The sequence below is a fragment of the Pelodiscus sinensis genome, chromosome 2 (genome assembly GCF_049634645.1).
Source record: "Pelodiscus sinensis isolate JC-2024 chromosome 2, ASM4963464v1, whole genome shotgun sequence".
Lineage (NCBI taxonomy): Eukaryota > Metazoa > Chordata > Testudines > Trionychidae > Pelodiscus > Pelodiscus sinensis.
This window is the reverse complement of record NC_134712.1, coordinates 114,536,972-114,554,076: the sequence shown is the minus strand read 5'-3', so window position 1 is coordinate 114,554,076 and position 17,105 is coordinate 114,536,972. Positions and strand designations below refer to the sequence as shown.

General features: G+C 41.5%; 1 long non-coding RNA gene across 2 annotated transcripts in view; it reads right to left on the bottom strand.

The window, feature by feature from the left end:
• Positions 1–923: 923 nt before the first annotated feature.
• Positions 924–17,105, bottom strand: part of LOC112543997 (uncharacterized) — a 32,160-nt gene continuing 15,978 nt past the window's right edge. Inside the window, exon 3 of one of the 2 annotated variants that reach the window (XR_012901000.1) lies at positions 924–980. This is a non-coding gene — a long non-coding RNA (uncharacterized LOC112543997). The remainder of the gene's footprint in view (positions 981–17,105) is intronic. The other variant, XR_003087296.2, reaches the window with a different exon arrangement.

Genomic DNA, 17,105 nt, shown 5'->3' with positions numbered 1-17,105 from the left:
ATCATGACGTGATGTTTTCTTATATGTAACTCATCTCCAGTCCTCTTCTGGTGGAAACTATTGTGGTTAATCAACACTTGCTGACTTGTGTGATCAAAAATTGCAGAATGTGAAAGAAATCAGGGCAAAGTGTACGGAGCCCAGCACTTCTACACAACCAGGACTGCACTGTTGTATGCACTTTATTAATTTAAACCAGTTTTCTGAAAGGAAAAAAAAAGCCCAAAAGAATCTAGCTAACACGATTAAATCAAACCTTCCTGCTATGCTGGTGCAATGCTTTTCCATCTTCTTTTTGTGCTTTACAATCTGTTTTTTTCCCCTTCCTGCTTAGATCAGTAAAGGATCATTATAGATCAGATCAAAAGCTGTTTGAAGTGAATAGAAGAGCTTGTATCGATTGCACTGGATTTAGAATAGGACTGTGGGGCCTTGGAGAGCATCTGTTACAAATAGCTGGTGCCAAAATAAGCATAATAAGCCAAATCCTGTACTATCTACTCCGTCTTTACTCCAGACATTGGATGTGATCCCAATTCAGGGATGTAAAAAACTTTTGCAATACACAAGGATTTTCTTGTGTAGAACCCGGATAAACTTTCATGCAGATTCACTCATGGACAACATAGACAAAAGAGAAACTTTGTGACATGTTTACTATTTTGCATCTTCTGTGTAAGTACGCCTTTTTATTTTCCACTTAGACTACAAGCAAAACACCTAAAGCCATTGACTTTAATGCTAAACCATGTTTTAATGCTTGCAAAAACTGGGGAAAAAAGAAAGTATCTTTGTAACTGCAATGAGGAATACCATGAAACCAGCTTTGCTCTTCATCTTTGCCCATAAATGTATTTATAAAATAATCTCTGATTACCACGCTTAGAAAAGCAAAAGTCCTGCAAACTGGAATAGTATACTTACGTTTTTGAGTTATTTGTATCAGGTGTTCACATGGCAGATCTTTACAATCAAGGCAACTAAGAAAGAGAATATAACAGAAAAAAGGAAAATGTATAGTCATAACACCATAGCAGCAAGTTATTTCATTTAGACAAGTTAGATTATTTTTTTGCTTTATCATTTCATCTTAAATTTAAAAAAACCCAACCCAGTCCCACTGAAAGATTTTGCCTCAATAATGACTTGAAGATCTTGCCCTCGTTTATATTTAGTGATGGATGTACAGGTTGTACCTCCCTTAACTGGGACTCCCTGCTCCGGCAACGTGCATGGTAGGAGCGCTGTAAGGGGCACCATGACTCAGCCGGGAGAGTGGGTGTGTGTGAGGGGGAGGCAGATGGGTGGCACGACAAGGAGTTCAGCCCCAGCAGAGCTCCCTGATCCCAGCGATTGGGGAGCTCTAGGCTGGCTGCAGCCAAGACCTCTGGCGCCGGCCAGGGAGCTCCGACCTCAGTGACAGCCAAGGAGCTCTGACCCCATCCCCAGCCATGGAGCTCCAGCTGCATTCTGGATCCAGTGGCCAAGGGAATTCCTGCCCAGCAGCAGCCAGGGAGCTCTGGTTCAGGCCATGGAGCTCTGGTTCAGGCCACGGAGCTCCAGCCCTGTTCCTCTGCCCCGGGTGCAGAGCTCCAGCCCCAGCCACAAAGCCAGTCGGCTGCGGAGCTCTGCCCCAGCTGTGCAGCTCTGGCCACGGTGCTCTGGCCCTGGTGGTAGCGGGGCCAGAGAGAGCCCCAGGGGGCTGAGGCAGCAGCAGGGCAAGGCTGGAGCTGGGTGGCAGCACTGCCATGAGGGGAGGAACCTTCCCTGGTCTGGCAAATCCCCTTGTTTAGGACCAGTCAGATCCCGAGGATGCTGGACCAGCGAGGTCCAAACTGTACTTGAAAGAATTTGAGATTTGTTGTTGTTTTGAAGAAACATTTAAACTAGAACACTTTTAAAAAGATGAAATGTGTTTATAATGGGGAATGATAACATTCCATGAGCCAAACTGATGTCAACATTGCGTTGCAGATCCAAGAGTAACATTTCTGAGATAGAACAGATAATCTCTGCATACAGAGAAAACAGCTGGAATAGATGCATGACACCTTTGGAAGAAAGGTAGTCATTTGAAAGTCAAAGAAGTATGAAATATGTGTATTTTAAACTCTTGCATTATGTGTGCATTTCTTTTGCAGCTCTTGCTAAATCAGCTCAGTTTCAAATTAGCACTTACTTCCTGCTTGATCAAATAAAGATAGAATGTTTGATATCAGTTTATCAAAGACGAATTGTAACCACAGTGAACAGATGCAGGAGATGGGTTTTAGAAGTTGTAGTTTTGAAGCTCTGACTATCTTAAAAGTTGAAAGTGAGCAGGAATAGAGTAATTACTTGAAAGAAAATTAGAATGGTCATAGTGTTTTCATTTTTATATCTGTAGTCAAGAGGATCCTTTTTTTATAAAAATGCTGTTCTTTAACAAACTTGTTTTATGCTAAAGATGAGACATTACATTTTTAAATTACAGCAGAATGACTTCAGATGAAAATGTTCTTTGTTAGAGTGAAAGTGTTTGAAAATGTATGGAATATTCAACTATGTAACCTAATATTATTTATTCTCATTCTGTTATGGGTCACTTAGCAAACATGGATTCTGATCCTGAAAACATTTACTCACCCGAGGAACTTGAGATAAGAGAGAGAATAGTGCCAAGGCAGGAATTTTCTGTATAAATCCAGCCATTTATATCCTGTCTTCTCTGCATAAGTAATGAAAGGGAATCTGGAGAAGTTCTTAAAACAACTCCTTCCTCCCCCCCTCCCCCCCCCCCCCCCACTTTTTTGGTATGCTTTCAAAAGAAGAAAGAAGTGCGTTTAATTGTTGTTATGGAAGTGCATTCAGAGCTGTAGTAACAAAATTTGAGACAATTACCATATGTTTAATGTCTTGAGAAATCTGAGTAGCAGACTTCCTATTTTCTCTGCCAGAGTAAGTGACATAATATAGAGTGTTATGCACTTAGAGGTAAAGCCTATTTCCATTCCCTTTGTTTATGGTTCTTGCAATTTACTCTGGCAGAGTCACAAAAATAGTAAAGTTATTTATCTATCAACCAGGATTCCTGTTATCCTTATGAGCACCATTGCCACTGCCAACCCCTCTAATATTTGTAGGTAACACTTTGTTCCATCTCTCTGCCCATGAACCTATGCTGAACAACATAGTTCGTTTATAAATTCCAATAGCCAAAAACAGTGAGAGAAACAACTTTAACTCCACATTCTTAGTGGCTCTAATCTTAAAGTTTCCTCAAAAGTATGAGCAAAATAGCAATGAAAACCAACATGCTGTGACTTAAACACCTCAAATCTTCCTGATGCTGAATTCTTCTCATCTCCAAAATACTTGTAATTGAAAGAAGGAAAATGGTTTAATCTGATGGGGGGCAAGGGACAGCAAAAGAACAGAGTCAGCTTAGAAAATTTAAGTTAATAGATATAGAGAACAATAATCCAAATGTATTGCAATACAACATATATCCAAACACAATTGAGAAGGTGGAAAAAAACAAGAAAGAAGTGATGACAAAAGAAACCTAGAGTTAGGGTATGTCTAGACTACATGCCTCTGCCGACAGAAGCATGTAAATTAGACATACTGACATAGCCAATGAAGCAGGGATTTAAATATCCCCCACTTCATTAGAATAAAAATGGCTGCCGCATTGTGCCGGCTCAGCTGTTTGTCAGCACAAAGCGGCAATCAAGATGGGGATCGGTCGGCAAGGAAAGCCTTTGCCGAATGATCCCTTATGCCTTGTGTAACGAGGTTTACAGGATTGGTCGACAGAGGCTTTCCTTGCTGATCGATCCCCATCTTGATTGCCACTTTGTGCCGACAAACAGCTGAGCCGGCACAATGCAGTGGCCATTTTTATTCTAATGAAGCGGGGGATATTTAAATCCCGCTTTATTGACTATGTCTGTATATCTAATTTACATAATGTAGTCTAGACGTAGTCTTAGTGATAAGGGACTAAAATCAGACAGGAATTTAGAATCAAACAGAGTGAAAAGAGCTATTGTGAGCATTTGATCAAGTCATGGAGAAAGAGTTATGGCGCTAAAAGTCCTTTTTTGATGGAGGAGCCATAGAATATTTGAGTTTAATTCTGAGCATTTCAATATGGATTTATCTAAAGGTATATCATCACAAAAAATGACAAGTAGAAGGGAGATTAGGGAAGAGCAACAAAATATCTAAAGAGCCAGAAGAATTGATTTATAAAAGAAATAAATGTATTTTTGTTTTTAAAATATAGCTAACATTCTTGGGGTTTGTGGAAATTTCAGCACATGAAATTGTGAATGAGACCTCAGTGACTGTTAAGTTTATACAATCACACCTATCTTGCTTGTTGACTTGTTAGCCTACCATCTTAAGTTCTGTTTATTCACCTAACAAGTATTGTCTGATTCCTAGTCTGAGCTCTTAGAACAAAGACCGACAAAGCTGAGCAAGAATAGGATTTTTTTGTTTTGTGGAAAATTCTGCAATTTGGGGAGTTGTTTCCCATTCTGAAATGGAATGAAAACAAAAATCTGAAAACAAATTATTTTGAAGAAAAAATTCTGACGTTCTGTCTATTTCCACAATGTCTAGTAGTATCATGTGTCAAGGCTATTTCCTACTCTAATACTTTGAGTGCAGAAGTTGAGGGTTTGCAAGAGATTTTAAAAATACCTTGCCTCTATAGGCTTCTGCTGAAAAACTCCCCAGGGTCACAGATTCTCTGATCTTGTATGGCATACTGCCACCACCTAAGTGCAAAACCCTTTTTCTGCACCTAGGAAATCTTACTTGGGAATTTCTTCCTGTGGGGTACCCTTGGTTCTTTTACTCTTCCTCAGGAGATAGCTTGAAAACAAAGTGTAATTTCTAATAGTTGACCTCTCAGGCACATGCATACAGACCCTCCTATGATTTTATTAGTAAAACAAAAATGACATACTTGGTAAAGCATACTTGGTTGCCAGGTATTAGAGCAACTGAGAAAAGCAGATTAAAACACAGAGAATTGCTTCCCTGGGGTTTAGCTTCAGTTACTCTGTGTCTGTGTGTGTGTGTGTGTGTGTGTGTGTGTGTGTGCGCGCGCATATGTGCGTGTGGGGGGAGGGGCAGGGGTACATGGGCTCAGCACAGAGTTCACAAACTAGAAAAAAAACCTGATTGTATCTAACTACACATTCTCTGTCTACTCACATTTCTTGTTCCATTCGTTTTAGACATAAATATTGCTGGACATTCCATGTCTGGCTTCCCAGATTCATTCAATTTCTCCCCAGCTTTCTCTCCCAAAACCACACAAAGAACTGCAGCAGGCACATCACTGATTTCCATTCAAATCTCACATTTTCTTCCCATTGACTCTCCTGGCTCCCTCTCAACACTTCCTGGATATCCATTGTTCTGGGTTTAACAGGCTATTTAGTTACTGAATCCCAGAATATTTAGAAAAGGGCAGTACTCCTCCTGTCCATCATGTCGTGGGACCCTAATCTCTCTGTGGGGTCTCTAGGTGCTACTGTAACTGCCACTGGACAGATTGAAACAATAGGAAAAAAAAATAAGAATGTCATTATGAATTGGACCCAGATCTAAAACTGAAGAGCCCTCTTAGATCCTATCAAAATTAAGGCATTTTCCCACCCTTTCTTCCTTTCTCTGCCCTCCTGGGCCCAAGAAAAGTGCCTTGGGCTATGTCTAGACTGCAAGCCTCTTTCGAAAGAGGCTTTTTCGAAAGATACTTTCAAAAAAGCCTCTTTCGAAAAAGAGCGTCTAGACTGCAAGCGGAACTTTCGAAAAAGCAAGCCGCTTTTTCGAAAGAAAGCAGCGAGTGAGTCTGGATGCTCTCTTTCTAAAAAGCCCTGTTGGCATTCAAGAACGCCTTTTTTCGAAAGAGCACTTTCGAAAAAAGGCGTTCTTCCTCGTGAAATGAGGTTTACCGCCATCGAAAGAAAAGCCACGTTCTTTTGATTTCGAAAGAACGCGGCTGTAGTCTAGACGCAGGTGAAGTTTTTTCGAAAAAAGGCTACTTTTTCCGAAAAAAACCCTGAGTCTGGACACAGCCTTGGAGAACAAGTTCAGATTACAGTGTGAGAAATTATATGGAGACCTAAGAGGAGGACACTAATGACCTAAACATGTTTGCAGAGAATAAAAAGAGAGAGATTCCATATAGTGGTAGAGTGCATGGGAAAATTTAGTCTGATTGTCAGGAAAAAATTCCCAACTGTGATATCTGTTACGCTGCAGAATAATCCCAGTGCGAACAGATGCTGACCTGGAAAGTCTGTTTTTTTTCCAGGTGAATTACACATCTTCACTCCTGCTCCATATCCTTTACACTGATTTTTAGAGCCAGAGTAGTGTAAAAGGGTCCTAAAGTTCTGTGTCTGGTTGGAGGGAGGAATCCTCAGTTGTAGAGGGTATGCCAAGGCTGGTGCTGGTGTGTGTGTGGGGGAGGGTATGTTGGCAGAGGACTACAGAGATTCTAGGCCACTGGTGGGCAACCTGCAGCCCACAGATGCCCTGTTTGGCTCCCTACTCCAAGTGCCTCTCATGCACCAGAGCCCCGCATGTTCTACCCCTCTGCCTCTGTCCTAGCACTTTTGGAGTGTCATGCATCACCTGATTCACACTCAGTTCCTGCTTCTTCCCCTTCCTCTCAGAGCTGGAATACCACAAATCAACTGTTCATGGCTGTTCAAGCTCTGGGAGAGAGAAGCAAGGATGGAGTGTGAATCAGGTGATTTGTGGCATTACGAAAGTGCTGGAAGGGAGGGGGAGGAGCAGCGGCGGATATAGGGCAGGGCGAGCGGGGTGGCTGCCCCGGGCCCTGCGCTTCAACAGGCCCCGCTTTGAAGTGTCCTTGAGCACTTTGATGCAGCTTTTGTTCCTCTGGATGTCGACCCCAGTAGTGGCTCGCTCCTTGCGGCTCTTGGAGAAGTCTGCGTCCACCAGATGAACTGGGCGAAAGCCGCCTGCTGCCTTCTAGGCGGTGTCTTTTTTCTCTTTTTCTTTTGGCTGCCTGGGGTTTTCTCTGGCCGCCAGCACCACCCCGCCCTTCTTCTTTAGAAGCCGGTTGGCTCTGCACTGCCAGGCGCTTCGAGCGGAGCCGCTCTCGCCCCCTCACGCCACCTACTGGAAGCCAGAGCTGCTGCAGGCTGCTACTATAGCGTGGACCCGGGCACAACCAAATCAACTTCCCGGCCCTCCTGTCTCGGCCTCTCTGGCTCTCCTCGAAAAGTGTGTGTCTGAAACCCCGAAATCCCAAGAGACACATGAGGCCTCCTGCAATTCCACACCAGCCAGGCATCTTGATCGGAGCCAGAGGGTGTTTCTCTCTCTAGCCTTGCTCCTAAGGAATGACCCATCCCTTGCTTGGGAACAAGGGGAAGGGGAAACAAGGGGGGCGAGGGACAACAACAGCAAAGCTTTGCCCACACCCACAGTTCTGCACTCAGCCTGGACTAGTATTTGATTTGTTTTCTCTTGACGAATGTTAAATTTCCCCGCCTTGTTTCTAAACTGAAAGAGGATCAGGAATGAATGAACAAATCAACCGACTTATGAAGGAATTCAACAGATGATTTGGTGCGGGTGGGGAGGAATGGTTTTTAAACAAAGTGGGTGAATTTATCAGACAAGAATATCAAGGATCCAACCCCATGTTCTAGAGATCCCTAAACTCGGAATGCCAGATGCTGGGACTAGAGGACAAGCGATAGCTCACCAGGCAAGTGCCTTGTTCCATTTTTGCCTTCTAAAAGATCGGGCACCGGCCACTTTAGCTGTTTGTATTGACAGTAGAGGTGAACAGAGTGAAGGAAAGAAAAGAGGCTCTCTTATTGGTTTATTTAGGATCCTCATTCTCATTGGGTCAGCGGAGCTGTACTCCTATTAACCAGTCAGGATGGAGGAATTGCTCAGCTCTTGGGTTATAGTAAAAACGCTTAAATATTCTATGTTGTTGAGACAAAAAAGGGATATTGAGGGTAGTTTATGGGTGCTGAGGAGGAAAGGAAATTGCATAGGTAAAGTCTTGTTCATTTTGGGTGGAGCTATACGTGTTCTGTGGTTAGGCTTCATAAGCTGCTCCCTGAGGGGTTGCAGAAACTTTGCCTGTTGATAATCTGGTCTGTTGTACTGAAATATCTGAGGACAAAGAATGTTTTATGGGGAGAGGAGTCCTGGAGAGCCTAAGAAAAGCCAGACTGTGCTGTGCCATCTATAGCTCTAGAAAGACTGAAGACCTGAGCAAGCTGTTGAGAGGTTTTCCTCTTGTGGGGACTTGCACTGAGTACTAAGCAAATGTTTTATGTGAGAAAGCCCCAGCTAGCAACAGTAATTACTAATGCCAAATATAATATCAGAGGCTACTATTGGTAAAAGGAAACAGGAACTCAGGTTGTCTGGTTTTGCCTTTACATCACCTTTAAAGGAACAGGTAAAGAAAAGTCTCCCGGACATAAATAGGAAGAAACTTTGGATAAAATATTATCCTCACTCTTCACTGTAGCCATCTTAATAGCTATGCTGTGGGGGGGGGAGGGGTACCCTTTACATTTTACAGACTATTTCTTTCATTGAGCTACATGGTCTTCATGATAGAAATCACTCCAGGTTACAGGCAATGCATATTCCACCAGATTACATTGCATCATATAATTACTGTATACTGCGTGTGCATATAACATTAAAACTTTGTCTCACTTTGTAGCCATCTCAGAAGTAATATGTAGATAGCCAGCAGGGCTGAATCTGGGACATGTTCATTTGCATATTTCTGAAAATTTGTTCCTTAAATGAGAAATTGTCACATAGCTATAGATGGGAGATTTTTCTCAAAGGTATAGCTGATAAAGTTGGACTTTATCATTAGAATTGGGCTATTGCAGTTGGGCCTAACTGCTATTTGTCATTTTGAAAACCTTTCTCTAAAGGTCTAAAAAGATGCAGAATAATAGGAGTATTGAGAGGACAATCATGCAGGATTTCACTGCTGTAGGGGTTTAAAAATCATGTTGGCAGGTGAACGTATTGCTTAATATTTATAGTCCTCAGTCATGCATATTTGTCATGTGGTTGCTGTGACATTTGTTTATCCAACTAAATTATCCAACTAAATTAAGTTTCTATCAAATTTACACAGTTCATGTTTAATATGAAAATAGCCTTCAATTTGTGCATTTGACACCTTTTTTCTATTTTTTCACCATAGGGGGGCCCCCGCAAAATTGTGCTGCCCTGGGCCCCGCAAAGCTCTCATCCACCCCTGGGGAGGAGTAGGAAGTGCAGGACTCTGGAGCCCCAGTGTGCAAGAGGCACATGAGGGAGGGAGGCACACAGGGGGTGGGGGCTATAGGTGAAAGGCCAGTTGGCTGCATGCTGCTGAGGATCACTGAGGTGAAGGAGGGCCACTCACGGAGCCCACTCCCTATTTTTGGTTACCCATCCCTGTTCTAGTCAGTGCTGCCACCCATAGGGCAGCCCCAGGAGGCTGCCATAACTCGGAGATGCCTGAGGAAAACTCAAAACACTCCATGCTCTGCACACCTGTAAATGCTGGCTCAAGACTGATTGTGGGGATAGGGCAAGAGTGATTTGTATAGTATTAGACATAGCTCCGGCACTAAAAGGTTTCAAATTTACCTTCCTTGGCATTTCTGACTCCTGTCATAAACTTGATCATCCAAATCCTGATTCCTCTGACTCTTTTACATAACATAATTGATTTAATGCAAATATTTCTTGGTCTTTTTATATATCTACATCTTAGATGTCTTCTTTTATCCAATTCAAGTTTATAATTTATGAGCTTTTCATGGCTTTCTGGGAACTTTTCAGGCCGTTCCTCAAGATCTAAGAGCAAATTCTTCTACAGGAACACATTCTCTTTTGTGGGTCCTTGACTTTTCAGTGTACAAGCATTAGATCTCATTAACAACCTCCATTGGCCTCCCACCAGAAAGCCCTCCTATTTTAAAGTTACACTGCAGCAAGATCTGCTGTAGGTGGATAATTGGATATGTTTATGAGCACCAGAATACTCAAGACAACGAGATGCCTGCTGTTGCTATTCTACTCTGAGGCATGTTATTATGTATCCTGTAGGAAGGCTCTGCCATAAAAGATCTTGGGACGAGGTTTGTTCCAAGATGTACTCATCATCTGACTGACTAAATGTCTACCTCACACCACAGACTTAGATAACTTCCAAAGTCTCTGGACCTTGTGAATACGGTTTTTTTCCATTCCTCCTCACTGGCTAAAACCTAGTGCTGAATAGAAGGAAGGCTTCAAGTTCTGGTGCTTAGAGGATTAGCCTTTTGTGAGCTTTGTGGTATGGCTACCTTGGGAAGGATGGCTGACAAGGCCTAAATAGACTCCAAACTGATAGTCTCTTTTCCTTGTGATGACCATCTATAAACCTCAGTCTGATTAATCTTCCATTCCTTGTCAATTACTGTAATCTTCTGTATAATTCTTTCTCTTTGATGTTCTTCAGTCATGAAAAAAAACTACAGATCACTTTCCTGCCTTTCTTCCCTTCTGATTTCCGACAGGCAGTTCATACATAAGGTGCAGTTTTCTTTCCTCAGCTTAATTGTATAACTGTGTATCTAAATTCCAATAAAATATTTAATTAAAAGGATTTCTGTAGGATAGATTCTGAAGAGAACATTCCTTTACTGGCACAGGGTGGACTAAATGACTAGGTGTGTTCTTTCTCTGTTGTTAGTCATTCTTGGAGTCATGTATCCTTAAAATGTCTTTGCATCCATTCAGTCCTTGTCCATGTTACCAAAACCGTCAACAAGGGTGCCCATTAATGCTAATGGCAGTGAGTTTTATAATTTGGATACCCATCCACTAGAAATTCTACCAAGCTCACAAAAGCTCGTTTAACAAATAACTCATTCTAACCCTTTCAAATACAGTATGGACTACAACACTAACATTTTCTATTCCTTACCATCTTAAAGTCAGGAAAAAAACCTAAGTAACAATATCCTTCCACAAACTAGTAGCCCAGTAACTTTCAATCATTTTAATAGTCAATTACAGTCAAGAATATTTGTTTTTCCCTCCCCAACATCGATCCAATCTATCACAAATAAATCATTGTGGACTTGCAGAAGTTGCACACAAAACTCCCAGCATAGCTGTTAATGCCACATAATACGTTATTTATAGTCTTTTATTAATTGAACATTGACTTAATGTGAACACTGTCAGTGTGTCTTCATGCCTGTTTCAGCACTAGATAGATAGATTATGTGTAGAAAGGGCTTGTGACTTGAATGTGAGCCAGTTGTCACATGAATAACTAGATCCAACTTCTTCAGTCTTCAGCCTTTGTAAACAAATCCATGTCAGTGTGCTCTGCTTTGATTTTATTTTAATCTGTTTTAAACTTACCTCCAGTAAGTGTTTAGATTTCGAAGGGAAATCATAAAGTTGTCAATGTTAAAAATAAGGAAACCACTTATGCCCACATTCTGATACTCTTATCTGAGCTAAATAGTTACTCATTCTTATAGTAGCCTCATTTTCTTCAGTGGGACTGCTCAAATAACAAAGCACTATTTAACATGATTCAAAGGATAACATTGTGATCCTAATTATTAGGAACAATATTTGTATTTACAAGTCTTCAGAAAAATCAGAAGACAGTACTGTATAGCTGTTTTCTAAGAGCCAAGGACATGTCTGAACAAATAAAACAAGTATTATAAGAAATATGAAGAAATCTCCTTCTTTAAAAGACTAAAGTAACATTTTTCAAGCAAAAGATAAATGGTATATTAAAATTACCCTGGACAACTACTCAAAATAAGCTAGCTAATAAAATTAACACATGCTGACTGCTCTTTTGCAAGTGCTGTTGGGTTTGGGGTTTTTTGGTTTTGTTTGTTTTGTTGTTTGCATTTTGTTCTACATAATTAGTATCTGATTTTAATGAAACAAAAGAAAAGACTATGCAGCACTTTAAAGACTAACAAGAAACTATCTTGTTAGTCTTTGAAGTGCTACATAGGCCTTTCTTTTGTTTCAAAGAACAGACTAACACGGCTACATCTCTATTATGATTTTAATGACAAAGAACTATTTACATTTCCCTCACCTAAATAGTACCTCTAGTCTGAGAATTTTGTTCCCTTCAGCATAGCTTATCTGCTTCAATAATTACCAGTGAACCTCCGAGCATGCAAAATAATAGAACTGAACTACACTGTAAAAAGGGTAATTCTCTATTTTCCATTCAACTTGATAATCTTTATTGCTGTGTAAACAATAATAGACATTATTATGATTTATGTTGAAGGAGTGCTCAGCTATCATTGACTTCAGAAATTCTCCTTAAAAATAAGTGGCATAAGTAAAGGCAATAAACAATATGAAGCAGCAATATGAAGCCATTGAGAGTTTCTGGTTCTAGATGGAATGTTGTCTATACAGTAGCTCCAATGCATATATGCATTGGTACGGATTCCTAATGTGATCGGACAGTTTTATCCGATCACGTGTAAATTTAAGCATTTGCATAGTTCCAGTGAGGATCACTGTTACTACAGGTTGAACCTCGCTAGTCTAGCACCCCGGGACTTGACCAGTGCTTAACCAGAGAGTTTGCCGAATGACAGAAGGTCAATATTGTAGTGAGTGGTCTCTCTATTGTTGTTTCACCCAGGCAAATAAACAGAACAATGCTTGCAATGCTGCTTAATAATGTATGATTGTACTGATACACCCTATATGAACCTATGCCTAGCCAAAGCTTATCAGCTCTCTTCATAACAAAGAGTTCGAGTTTGTTACACAATTTTACTGTATTGGCACAAGCAAATAAATACATAAAGCATAAAAATCATTCTTACGTTTAACAGTGTCACCAGCACTTCCACTGCTTGCTGGTCATTTAGAGCAGTGTTTTTCACCCTTAGGGGTACTTGAGAGAAGTCTGGGGAGTATGTCAACACAACTGAAATTTGAAGAAAACTGAATTTTTGTTTTAAGCTTTACAGCATTTTATTATTTTTGTACTTTTTACACCCAAAAATTTCATCGCCTGTCCGGCTACGATTAAGTTGTTTAAACAAATGTGTTGCAATGGTAGAAAATTTTTTTGAGTGTCTGAAAACTGTAGGTACTGGCGGTACTTATAATTTTTTTAAAAGTGGTAACTTATTACAAAAAAAAAGGTTGAGAAACACTGATTTAGAGGTAATTTAGAGCTAAATAACAGCACAGAACACTGAGAGCCAGAACTGATGATTGTAAACAAACTTTACAGGACTGAGAGACACTTGGCCACATCTATAATAAGTGGACATCCAGCTAACTAAAATCATGCTGGACCACAGATGTTGCAGGACCAAAGAATTCAGCACTAGAGATATTCAACCTGTACTCACAAGACTTTCCCCCCAGATATAATGTTAATAGTATTGCAGTCTAGGGATGTGAAGGGAGAGTCGACATGCTAGTCAACTCGTCGCTTTCCCCTCCTTGCTGTTTCTATCAGAAAGAGGCAGAAAAGGGGGGAAGAGCGGGAGGGTACTTCAAAGCGGCAGCACCACTTGAAGCCTGGGGCCAGACCCTGGGTTCCACACGGGGCTGCCACTTTGCAAAGCCACATGCAGCCCGGGGCCAGCTGGGGTATCCCCACATTGCACGTGGTGTTTCAAAGTGGCAGCGCCACACGGAGCCTGGGATCAGCTAGGGACTCTCCCATTGATGTGGGGCTCTGTGTGTGGTGCTGCTGCTTTGAAACGCCATGGGAAGCCCAGCATCAGGCTGCACCCGGCATTTCAAAGCAGCAGTGCTGCGTGGAGCCCATGATCAGCTGGAGTCCCTAGCTGATCCCGGGCTCCACATGGTGCTTTCACCTTTGAAATGTAGCAACAGCCCTAGGGTTGTTCACTTCAAAGGCGGAATCGCCCTATTGACTAATCAAATAATAGATGCAAAATGCATCGACTATTCAATTAGTCAATTAATTGATATTTAACATCCTTATTGTAGTCACATGAAAATGCATACACAGTAGGTCTATTTCTTTGTCTTGTTTTAGCTCATCATATTATTAAACAAATATCCCTGTAGAGGCCTCTTTTCCTCCTTCCTCTGATATTAATGCCTGTGCACTTACAAGTGAGTCATTTTGATCTATTGGAGCAGTTTAGTCCTGTTTTAGTGGAAACATTTTCAGACAATCAGGACAGTGTTCAGGGCAAGATCTTTTTTTCCCAAACTAACTGAAAATTTAGGGTCAAATTTTGCTTTCAGTGATGGCCTTGTAACACCATTGGTTTGGGGTTGCAGAGGTATAATTAAGCAGATTTGGGCTAAATATTGACATCAAGAGGGAAAAAATCAGGATTTTGCTGCTAAAAAGTTTGTAGTGAATCAAGATTAGTCACTATCAATGTTATTACCTGGAGTGTAGGTAGAAGAGAGTGAGATTTATTTCCTAGCACCTATCATGCAATATGAGTCAAGGTTAAAAAAATGTTATTTTCTATCACCTGGCAGGGATCATTATCTAATATTGCTAGTGTCTACTGTTTCATCTTTTTTGCTTGAATCATATGCTAATATAACATTTCATTTTAAATAAACACAAAGGGCTAAAACCAGTCACCTTAGTCCTCAGTGAGATGGCTTGAAGAAGATACAACTCGGCGCCAGCAAAAATGGCAGGGGATAGCCAATTTGTAAAATATACAAACAGAAATATCTAGAATGGAGATCAGGCTGCACAATCTGATTTGCCTCTGACCAACAAGAGGATAATTCTCCCCCACCTGACATCCTGTGAATAACTATTCCTTCTAAACTTGCATTGGTTTTACATCATATGGCCCCTTTTTAACTTTTTTCCCCATAATTGTTCCTTCTGCTATGGCTCTTCTGGCCTCTGAAGTGGATGTGTTTGTTTTTGTTAGTGTTTCTCACAAGAAATGACTAAGTGGGCATGTTTTCAGCCTGTCCCACCCCCTCCACACCATACCCCCACAGAGGAGGCCCATGAGAGGCGGAGCATCCTCCGTCCATGGGGAGCTCGGACCCTCCATGGAGAGGGGCTGCTGCCAGACCAGCCTTTGTCCACGCTAGGCCCAGGCTCGCTACATACAAAGGCTGCTCTATGGGAGGTGGAGCAACCTCTGTCCATGGGGAGCTTGGACCCTCCACAGACAGGACTGCTTTGCAGCATCTTCTCCCTTTTTCCCCCGCAGCATCCTTTGTCTGTGGGAAGCTCGGAGGCAGCAGCGTGGAGCGGCAGCAGCCCTTGTCCACGCAGGGAGTTGGTTATTAAACTGGCTTCCCTCACGGACCGGCTCCTGCCTGGTACCCTGCACTGCTGCTTCTGATACAGAGGCAGCATCGTAGGTGGCAGGGGGTTCCCCAATAGTGGGTCCAGAACACTCTGACTGCCAGCCCCACTGCTGGGGGCTATTGAATAGTCATATAGCCAATAAGAATTCATGGAGTTACAATACTATTCTATTACCCGATAGCTAACATCCCGGCTACGTCTACACTGGCCCCTTTTCCGGAAGGGGCATGTAAATTTCACTAGTCGTCGTAGGGAAATCTGCGGGGGATTTAAATATCCCCCGCGGCATTTAAATAAAAATGTCCGCCGCTTTTTTCCGGCTTTTAAAAAAGCCGGAAAAGAGCGTCTAGACTGGCCCCGATCCTCCGGAAAAAGTGCCCTTTTCCGGAGGCTCTTATTCTTACTTTGAAGTAGGAATAAGAGCCTCCGGAAAAGGGCACTTTTTCTGGAGGATCGGGGCCAGTCTAGACGCTCTTTTCCGGCTTTTTTAAAAGCCGGAAAAAAGCGGCGGACATTTTTATTTAAATGCCGCGGGGGATATTTAAATCCCCCGCGGATTTCCCTACGACGACTAGTGAAATTTACATGCCCCTTCCGGAAAAGGGGCCAGTGTAGACGTAGCCCCCTAGTTTTTAGTCCATGATCTTAAAACAATTAACTGAGACAGCTGGAAAGAAAGCATTTTCTGTCATGGGACATGGGTATGGGATAACCTACTGTAGTACATATAATCAAAACTAAGACCTGATCATTTTCAAAGCATTTTGCAAAACTCAGCTATTTAGTTGGGATTAGTCCTACCTTGGGCAAGTGCCTGGACTTTATGACCTCCTGAGGTCTCTTCGAGCCCTATGATTCTATACTTATTTACAGGGGTGTTTTTTTACAATTACTATATGTAAAATGTTAAATTTAAATAAGTTAAGTGAGTAAATGAATCTGAGAGGGTGTGGTAGAGAATTCACAATCTTATCTACTATGCAATAGTATTAGGCACTTAAATGCTACTGGTGAATGGCTGGCCTTCAAGGTCCAGCCATACGCTAGAAATAGCATTTGTTGGCTGGCATGGCAGCTGCAGGACTATCCCCAAAACAACTATCCTCTCCTCTTCATTGTGGCTCATTCTCCCTTCTCCTTTGGATTTTTTTTCTAATTCTCTCCCTGCCTCCCTTTCAGTCCACCACCTCCTGCCTATACACTTGCTCATCAACATTTTTACAGTAGCTAGATGGGCACAGAGAGTTTAAAATTTACAAACCAGTAGTACTGAAGTGATCTTAACGTTTGCTTTTCACAAGGACTGTCTCACTCAAGTTCAGCAAACCTGAAAGAGACTGGACCACAAAGCAAAGTCACTTTTAAATTAGGACGAAATGATTTGTGGAACATATTTTTTTTATTTGACCAATTGCACCATATAAAAACCTGGACAAATGTTTCCTATTATAATTTACACCATTTAAGATCTGCACTTCAACTAAGGGTAAAATTGCCAAATCACATGCCACAGTCTTATGCATATCTTTAATCTAATGATAATTTACATCAATCATTTAAACAGTCCTAGGAATCTCCATTTTTTCTTCCAGTTTTTCTTATAAACAATATGCCTAGCTTCAAAAGGAACCACAACTGCAACTTGATGATGGAGAAAAACATAAACTGATAAAAATGTTAGTCCATTTTTAAAGAGTGGATATTGTCTTCCCAACTTTAGTTTACCTGTGAGGCGAAATACTTAATTCTA